Genomic DNA, 9,741 nt, shown 5'->3' with positions numbered 1-9,741 from the left:
TAGGAATAATGAGGGGAATCCAACATTTATATAAGTAATAAGACTGTAAAATTATGTCTGATGGGAATTGGTGTTTTTTTTAAAGAAATGTTAAACCAGCATGTTTTAAACACTGTCTGGGGCTGTAATAAATACAACTCACAAAGAGAACTGGTGAGAAATGAAGGACAGATCAGTACACAGAGGCGAAAGGAGGAAGTGATGTAATTCTCCTCCAATATCTAAACCTGCAGGCAAAACAGGACAGCGTTCCAGACTCCTGGTCTCCCTGTGCCAGCCAAAAAGTTGGCATGAACAGTGTGGCCATTCAGCACTGTCTCACAACCACTGAGTGTGAGTGCCTCAGTCCAGTCAAGGTCACACTTGCCACAGCTGGTTGAGTGGAACAAATTCCTACCACCAGATTGGAGACCTTGAGATTTGGGTTCAGGCAAATGGATTTGTCATATCTTAACAGATAGAAATTTCAACAGAAGCTCCACAGCATTGCTTTCTGTAGCAACTTATAGAGCTGTTTCACTTGAATTCTGAAACCATCTTAATTCTTGCATTTCATTTGTTCTCCATGTAAACAGACTGAAAAGACTTAACTGCCTAATGATTTAGAATCCCTTAATCTTAAATCTCTGGATGCTTCTACTGTCTGGAAAAGAAGGCTTTTCTGAGAAATCATTTAATTCTTAATTCATTTTTATCACTACTTAATCAGAAAAAGAAAACATGAAAGAACTTTAAAGACATTTACTTAAACTTGTTATATATTAAGTAAATGAAGGATTTTCTTGTAAATTATGCTCTGAAAACTGAAAATTTGAAGGATTATTTAAGAGCAAAATCAAGATAATAGCGCAGTTCCGAATATACCAAAGTGTGTGTTTCTGAATGTCGAGCTGAACACATTAGATGTACATTAGGATTGCAGTATTTGAACTGAAGAATTGTGGACCGCAAAATTTAGCAATTACTCCAACTAAGCTGAAATGTCACATTAGTAAAGAACTGAAAAGCTTAAAATAAAGCCAGTCTGTATTTATCCTTCTGCTTTAAAGCAACTTTCACTTTGTGTTAACGACATAGACAGCACCGTCAGAATAACAATCCTTGTGAGTACTGGGTGTGTAACAGGAAGGATTTTTTTTTGTCCAATGGAGAAAATAGAAAGATTTGCCCACCCTGATGCTAAAAATACATAATAATTATCAGCTGAGGCAAGTACACTTCTGACCTAAGCATACATGCACACCATGTATTTTCAAGTCTGCTTTGTTAGAATAAACAGATGAATTTTTCCACAAGTACAGATGTTAAAAGCAGATGCAAGTGTCTTTCCTGAAGAAGGGAAAAGCAGTGCCAGAGTGGCAGAGGAAAATGTAACCCAGATGCCTTTGACGCCTGGCTGTGCTGTTGGTTCACCAGCAGGACAACCACTCTGGCAACAACAAACCCCTCTGGAGATAGTCCCAGGTGATACGGGCCCTGGTGGCACAGCCCTACATTGTGTATGGCCTCTGCTCCCCCTGGCCAAGGTCCAACAGGTTTCATAGCAAGAAAATACACTATGACATTTACAGAACCCCAGAATCACAGGATGATTGAGAATGGAAGGAACATCTGGAGGTTATTTAGTTTAATGCCCCTGCCTAAATAGGGCCACCTAGAATTGGTTGTCCTGGACTGTGTCCAGAAATGTTTCAAACGTTTCCAAGGATGGATACTTCACAGCCATGTTCCTGGATTCAAATGCTCTCACGATAAAAAAAGTTGGTTGTTTTTTTTTCATGTTCATAGGGGAACATGATAAAAAATACCTGATGTTCACAAGGGATCTCCTGTGTTTCAGTTTGTGCCTATTGCCCACTGGGACAGTCTGTCTGCTATTTTCCTATTGTGAAGGCTTTGAGTAACCTCAGCTATTAATGAAATGAGATTCCTGATTTTTAACACACTGTAGGGCAATAAACAGCTTTTCTGATTTCCTGAGTGGATGCTAAACCTTCAGAAAACCAGGAGTCATAAGACAAATGAGTTGGTATAAAGTTAATGCATACTCAGCTTCCACAACTTTGGTGAAAGAAGGTGAAGTTTGTGGCTTTCTCCCTTCTGCTTGGATTCTGGTTCTGTCTGTTCAAGTGTTTCACTCTTCCAGGTTTTTCTTCTCAGGTGCGGTTGTGGTCTTCACCTCTAAGCATCCAGGTCACCAATAACCCCCTTTGGAACAGCATTTTTATGAACGAGATGGTAATAAGTATGAAATGTTCCTCATGAGAGCTAGGATACTGTATCCTACTCCAAACTGCTCTTTAATTGTACTGTTCTCTATTTTATCTTATTTACTCCTTGACCATTGCCTACTCCTTTTGCAGTGCTACTGTTCCCCACTTACCTCAGACCTCTTTTTCTTCTCAGCCGTTTTGTAACAGGAGATATTTAGCCATAGAACTGCTGCTCAACACGGACAGTTGGATAAACAGCTTCTTCCTGCCCGTGAAGGCAATGAGACTTCAGACTGGATGTATACATTTTGTTATTTATCCCTCACTAAGGAGGTCATGGGTGTGGGAAAGGAGGGAGAGGGTTTGGTGTACTTGGTCATAGACACTGGGACAAAGCCGAAAGCTTGGACCCTAATCACAGTTGTGCCAAGATCAAAAGGTGTCTCAGTTTCAGGATACAGGACTGGCTCAATTCTCTTCTGTGTGTCGGCTCTTCTGAAGCATTTAATCACTACATAGTTCCTCACCATCTATTCCAGGGCAACAGGAAGAAGGACAAGTTACACTCCCCAAGTGTAAAGGCCCTTTTTGATTCAGGGCCCTGTGAATACACATAAGCTGCTAAAGCAGGAACATCAGCAGTTATTAAAAAATGAAAGGCCTTTGTTCCAGAAAGGACTAAACAAGTGATTTCCTTCATACATGCTCTTTCCAGAATTTTCACAGAAGGTACAATTTTTCATTTATGTCATAAAAAAGAGCTACATTTCTGAGAAAGAGACAATCTTACACAATGGCAAATAAAAGCCACTTTCACTCTTTTTGACCATGAATCTGGTAATTTTTTGTCTGGAAAAAAGTAATGGGTAACCCAAGGGGAAAAAAACTATATAAACATGTCTGTATTTGAGCCATTTTGAAGGCAATCAACACTCGATTGTTGCTCTCACTTGGTAAGAAAAGCTCCTTTATTACCTTCTGCCAACTCTCTTAAAAGTTTGGCTTCTCTTCTGAAGAGCTGCAGGAGTGCCTGCAAAATCCTTCTTACTTTGCGACTTTGGGCTTTATTTGTCTTGGATATGATGGTTAGTGGGCTTGATTCACTAATCTCACTTTATTAAGAGGCTATACACAACTAACCCACAAAGAACAGCCTGCAAGGCAGAGAAAGACAGGGATGTGCCAGGGCAGAAAGTGGGACAGAGGACCTATATAAATTGAATGTACCACAAAGTAACAAAATCAGCTGGGTTTTGTTGTTTGTTTGGTTTTTTTAATGGGATCTAAGCCAAGAGGAAAATTAATTCATTTTATTCCTCACAATCCTTTCAGGCAGAAGATGGTGGCAGCTGGCAGAAGAGAGCTGCTACAGTCAGGAGCCTAGAGATATTTTCAGTCCCCATTTTCTCTAGTCCTTCTTCATAGTGGGCAATTTTGGCCAGTACTTTTAGTTCTTTTTACACAGAGCAAGTAAGTAGCCCTGTCTCTGTGTCACAAATTGTTTGTGACAATATCTAATAAAGAAAATCTTTTCTGCATCCATTTAATCTCAGAAAATATATCCATGATGTATGTACACTGTGGAAGATAACACTTTATTTTTGCCCCATCTTCTAAGCAATCAGATCTATTTGTTGTATAACCATAAACACAAGATTTAATTATTTCTGAAGCTTTAAATACATTTCCCCCCTGATTTTACAGACATATATGGCTTTTGTGTGAAATAGAACCATCCCACTTACTGCAGTCAAGTGGGATTGACATCCATGTTAGCTCAGCTCAGCTCTTTTATGCTTAGAAAATAAAAAGAGAGTTATTAAAAAAAATTGGGATTTTTTGTCTTTTCTTTCAATTTTAAATGGTTTAAATTAAACATATTACATTTGCTTTCTTTTGATTTGGAAAGGGGGAGACAGAATTGCCTGCTTGACTTCAAACAAAGGAGTCTTTTCAGAAGGAAAAGCTTAGTTTAACCCCTAGCTTTGATTTCAAGGGTGCTTTCAAATTTTCCCATGTGAATGATTAAACCCTTTGACTTTCACAGCTGAGGTTTCTTCAGGCCTTCCTGGCAGAGTAAGGGGAAGTTTCACATCAGGTGAAATGCTTAAACTCTCTGGGCTCAGCCTGCCCATGGCTGCAGCAGGCTCCAAGCAAGGTGGTTCAGTGACTGTGAGAGAGGAACGGAGCATCGTGCAAGACAGATGCACTTACTGACGATCCAAGGCAAAACTCACTCTCCTGACATATTCAAACAAGCCTCGGTGCCAAGTCTTTCTGAACGCAAAGGCATTGGACTGAGAAGGGAAATGTGAAGTGTTCACTGCAGATGACAGAGACCATATGAAATACTTTGCTTTTCCACTTCTAGCATATTGATACTGAATCAAGCATTTAAAAAGAAAACAAACTGTTGACTCAGGGTAACACTGGTGAAGTGACCCATGGACTTAAACTGAGATTATTTTTTCCCTTTGTTCTTGCCATCAGCAAGCAGGCACTAACCATTTCCTTGAGCTTCCTGATGCTTCCAGAAGCAAGTGAGCTATGGTGTTAGGAGTTCCCAGATGCTGCTCCTTAGAGGTAACTCCTGTTTTCTCCTCTAGCTGGAAATGTATCACCAGGAATTAGGTAGCTCATTTGTTACTCTTTCATATTGTCTGTGGCCCCTTTCCACTGGTGGAGCTGTAGCAGCAAGCAGATAGAGGACGATCTGGGGTAGGTTGCAGAGCCTGGTCACTCACTCATACTTTCAGTAAGTAAAATAAAGCTCCAAATCAAGATACAGAGCTGTGCAACACCAGTTTGAGCAAGATCAGAATCAGGCATCCACTGAAAGATTCAGTTTCTGTTCACAGAGAAATTCACAGGAAAAGAGGAAGAGAAACAGAGTTCACAGAAAATTTGCAGAGAGACCAGGCTGAAACCAGACACATTACCATAACCCAGAAAGTCTTTGGGCAATCAGGTGTCTGTCTCTGTAGGCTCAAAATTCCCCTCCAGCACAACTCGAAAATGCTTGCTTGGGAGGTAGAAGTGAAAAGTCAGTGGATTTGAAACCTGAGCTTCCACAAGAATTTCTCTGGTTGGTGCTCAGCATTGCAGTGAGGGGATTAAGATGTCTGGGAGGCAGGATGTCGGGAGCTGGGCTGACTCCCAGTGGCCGCGGTTATCACTTGGGTAATCCCACATGGTATAGCTGAGCTAAACCTAAATTGCATCAATTTCTCCTCAGCCTATCTTCACAGAACCAAGATTTTCTTACTCTGAGTAAACACCAAAATAGCATTTTTTCCTTATAATTTTTTTGAAAACTGTAGCTGAAAATATTTCCTTTTGCAGCACTGACTATCTGTGCTGGCAATGACTGTGCTGGCAGGGGTGCAGACTGGCTCTATTTAACTTGCTTCTGGCAATTGAATTTTTCAGTAGCTCTTTTCTTTAAAGCATTTAAAGATCCCACAGAAATAAGTAAACCTTGGACATGCAAAGAACATCTTAAATCATAATTAAAAAGAAATGTAAAAAGTAAGACACATCTTTTCATGCCTGACGTGGAGCTTAAGTTTACCTTGTGCTCTTGGTAGTAAGCTGTCTGAAGTCATGATAAATCACATATAAATAAAACCATGCCATAAATCAGATGCCATCCTATAAAGGGCAGTTATAAAATGTCCATTTAAAGAAGTGTGGTTTTATCCATTTCAGGAAAGGGGTACTACAGCTTTTCCAAAGTCTGGTGGAGAGAAAGGAGAGGAAGACTTTCTTCATGGTTTGGGATAAGAATGGACTCAGAGATCCCAGAATTTGAAATTCAGTATTGAATTTGTATTCCTCAGGCACAACACAGTGAACCTGAATTAAACAAATTCATGCAGATCAGCTAAACCCATGTATGACAAATGAGTCCAACCTCACTCTTCTTACAGTATGACTTCAATCATAAGGAAACATAAAATAGTCTTTTTCTCCCTCTTGCTCTCCCATTTCTATAGCATTCTTCTTTCTACCTGAATAATGTAATTGTCGTACTTCTTTGTATCAGAGCTAACTATTGAGCCATCAATATCAGTGAGTCAGCATCCTTTCCCACAAGATTCAGTACTTGGGATTTTTCAAGGAAACACTGCCAGCTTGTTGTGTCTCAATGGGAATTTTTTTGGAAAACACCTTACATTTGGGACATAAAAAACCCCACAGTTGAGCGTTATGTAGATGAGGGCCAAGGACCCATGATCTTTCCAAAGAATACCTTACTAAGAAGGCAGTAAACTGCCCAGGAGGTGGAGAAATTACTACAAGCCTCCCTCCAATACTGGCAAGAGGTTCCCTCCAGGCACCGCAGAATTGAACATTAACTTTCTCTGGAGAGTAAATATCTCTAGGGCTGAATTTGAAACCCAGAGTTCTCCTACAGAAAAGGAACAGAAGTGCTATTAAAGAACTGTAGATTTTATTATTTGTATTATTATAATTATTTGAATTTACTTATTGTAATTATTTCTTTAATCATTCACCTCTGGAAGTATACTTTTATTTCTACAAGTTAAACTTCCTGTGGGAATGGTAACTCTGGGTCAGGAAACTGCTGATGAAACATTTCCTGTGCTGAAGGGGCTTGTAGGTATTTTAGCCTTATGCGAGGCTAACCAGGCAACAAGACTGATGGGGTTTTTTTGTGTGTGTCAGATTTATTGTTGCTCCAGCAAAACTGGAGCATGTGTCTTATAATACCTCCACCTTGGGAGCAATGATGATTCTTCACAGGACTGTATTTTCCCAGCTTAAGGGTTTTCCTAGTCATTACCCTTCTTATAACCCAGGTGTTTTGTTTCTCAGAGTCCTTTTATTCTGTATTCTGTGGGTGTTTGAATTTGTCCTATACCCTTCAGGATTACACTGCGGGATGTTGCAATAACCACCCTCTTACAGAGCAGAGAGATTTGTGTGGGAATAGGTGCAATTTCTGCACTTGCAAAGCAGCTTGTAGATACAGCATAGCACAGAGAAATAACATGGTGCTCTGCCATCCTGGTCACACATGAAGGGGCCTTTGCAGTGATAAAATCATTTTTGTAGGGTCATTTATTTCAGGTGGGGTGGCTCTGTGGTTAATGCTGCTCCTTGCAGCCTCAGTGTGTGCCTTGCAGGTTTTCTGCACGGCGACAAGAGGATGATGGCATAGTTGGATGGGAGAGGGGTAAAATGCAGTGTAAGAACAGAGCCATTTATTCTGCCAGAGCAGAGGAAGGAACTGCATCAATAGACTGTGAATAGCATTAAAGCCGAAACAGCTGTAAAAGGGCTACTGTGGGATGAGCATGGTTTTAAGGGAGTGAGGACAATGGGACATGAACAGTCAGACCTGTGTGTCTCACCCAACACTGTTATTTTTGAAAATCATCTCTGTGCATGTAGAAACACTCTACAATTACTTTAACCAAAGAGAACACTAAGTTAATAGTAACTAACTCGGAGTTTGAATTCACAGTGCTGTACAGGGAGGTTTTGATACTGCCTCCATTGTGGATCCTGGTCATTGCTTTCTCTCTGAGCAGGCACTTTTTCCTATGCCTGTTTAATGCAAATGCAACTCCTACCTGCCCATTTTTCTATGACCGTTAAATACACACTCGGCCACTGGCATGGCCCCATTCCAGGCTGGAGGCTGGTGTGTCCTGCCCTGCCTCCCAGGCTGTCAGGGTCCCTTCCCAGAAGTGGTTGATAGGAGCCACTGAGGCTGGGACAGAAGCAGTTCACCCCTGCTGCCTCCTTTCTGCCCGTGTAGGCTGTTGGACAAGGAGAGGCAAGAACCAGCAGCTCCAGGTGCAGCAGCAAAGTGTAACTGTCTACACCCAAAGGAATCACTTGATTGGACTGCACCACAAGGGAGAGCCAAGATGTCAGTCTGTGTTTCACACAGCCAGTGATATGGTGGGGAATGAGGGACCCAGTTTCAGCACACAGACCTTTGCAGCAACTTCCTTGATGTGACTGAACATCCTTGTGCCGAGTTTGAAGTGTTCAAGTCCATGAAGGGCACAGAGAAAGCCTGGGAACATCTATGGGTCACCACTTCTGCAGCTGGAATTTGAACTGCTCTGGTGTTACCATCACTTGCCTGTGAGCATCCTGTCAACACAAAATCACCCAAATACTGCTATGGGGTCTTCATCCATAACTACCAAAGAAATCTCTTCTTTTTTTGAGTACTTGGGTTTTGTGATTGTTTCAAGATACAAAGTCTTGGTTTCAGGCATCAAGTGAAAAATTTTCCTGCATCATTCCTCTGTATTCTTGAGGTTTCAGCATCCAGTTTTCTTGGACATTTCACATCTCAGCAGCAGCAACTACCCATTCCTTGTATCTGTGAGCTGGCTCCCAACCCACGCAGCATCAAACCAAGCTGCTTCTCTCCAGCTCCTGGAGACAGGAATAGCCCAGTTTCCCAACAGCTTCACTGGTCTGCCGTCTACTCTCTGTTATGTTGCAGCCCAAAAAACACACTTTAAGCCTTGACACATCTCCTAAGTGTGGATATCCTTCCCATAAATGCGGCCTATGTTAATTTTCCCTAACTCCAGCCAGGAGAGAGAGGCTCCTGCAAGCCTGCTGGTGTTTACAAACTTTCTTCTTTAATGTGTCAGTCTTTCTCCTTCAAAGAATTCAAAGACGTGATACATTTCTTACTGACACTGAGTTTTCAATGCATTATGTGGGGTTACTTATCCTTTAGCATGTACCATTTCACTCATCTGAAGTGCCATAGACAAAGCTGAAGCAGAACACAAAATCCAAACCCCTGGCACTGTCAATAGGCAGAAGTCTTGTTTTGTGTGCTGACAAAGATCTGCACACCCAGAATGATGTATGTCCTACTTGCCAGAAAGTTTATTTATTTATTTAAAAGAGGATGAAGACTTTCCTTCTTAGACAAAGAAATAAAGGAGAAAAATATTCTCCAGAAAGTTCTGTCTTCACCATTATTGAACCACACCCTGTCCTCTTCATCTAAGAAATATTGCCAAAGCCACAATCTTTCATCATGTGGTTCCTTTTAAATAACCTCCTAGGTACTCAAGGTCAGGATGATTTCAAAAAAATAGCCTGGTAGTATGAAAGAACTTTTTTTAAATGTGAAAAGAAAACAGGAATCCTACGCAAACTTGCCATAAATACAAGGGATGAGGATGCTGATGAGCGGAATAAACTACGTTCACATTGTGTTCACCTGCTTTACTTGGTCTAAAGTTTTGTTTAGTTCAAAAGTCTGATATAAAAATAGAATTATTCAATTCATTGCAATTCTGAGTCCATTCTTATAGCCTTTCCCATAGATTTGTCCTTCAGCTCTGCTGGGGATATCCACAACCTTAGTTTTGTACATGTTTTATCTCTCTTTACTACTGAGCTTATTGCCAATATTGGTTCTTCCATTTAACTAAGGCAAAGGAAGAAAAATGTAACACTTTTCTTTTTTGTCTATTTTTGTCCTATTTTGCTTCTCCACATCATTTCAAAAGAGAAA

This window comes from Pithys albifrons, chromosome 4, assembly GCF_047495875.1.
Source record: "Pithys albifrons albifrons isolate INPA30051 chromosome 4, PitAlb_v1, whole genome shotgun sequence".
NCBI lineage: Eukaryota > Metazoa > Chordata > Aves > Passeriformes > Thamnophilidae > Pithys > Pithys albifrons.
Note: the sequence above shows the minus strand (reverse complement) of the source record.